This window comes from Sinocyclocheilus anshuiensis, unplaced genomic scaffold (genome assembly GCF_001515605.1).
Source record: "Sinocyclocheilus anshuiensis isolate Anshui unplaced genomic scaffold, SAMN03320099.WGS_v1.1 scaffold2649, whole genome shotgun sequence".
Classification (NCBI taxonomy): Eukaryota; Metazoa; Chordata; class Actinopteri; order Cypriniformes; family Cyprinidae; genus Sinocyclocheilus; species Sinocyclocheilus anshuiensis.
Genome location: NW_015552865.1, coordinates 68,347 through 68,695, shown reverse-complemented (window position 1 = coordinate 68,695; position 349 = coordinate 68,347). Strand labels below are relative to the sequence as shown.

The window sequence follows — 349 nt, the reverse complement described above, 5'->3', positions numbered from 1 at the left end:
TTTTTTATTTTATTATAATTTTTTTGTTTGTTTTTTGGGCTGATGTGCCAAAATTGTGTTTGCATTCAGTAGCCTATGGCAGCATTTTTGTGCCATGTTTAAAAATAACTAAATAAATAAAATTAATGTCATAATATTTTAAGAATAAAGTTAAAATTACGATAATAAAATCATGTTATATAATGTGAAAATTCCATCCATAGGCCTAGGCTACTCCTCCAAAAAAAAAAAAGTCTGTGGCATCCATCATTCTTTTGACTTTTTTTTAAACTCTGATTGATCGATTCATCAGGCGAATTCTCGTACACATTATTTGCATATGGGCCCGGGGCTGACTTGCTACGCCACT

General features: G+C 30.9%; 1 protein-coding gene across 1 annotated transcript in view; it reads right to left on the bottom strand.

Annotated features, from left to right (window-relative positions):
* The window catches only part of LOC107668158 (membrane-associated guanylate kinase, WW and PDZ domain-containing protein 3-like), a 54,502-nt gene that overhangs the window by 33,840 nt on the left and 20,313 nt on the right, over positions 1-349 (bottom strand). The gene's annotated exons all lie outside the window — the stretch shown is intronic.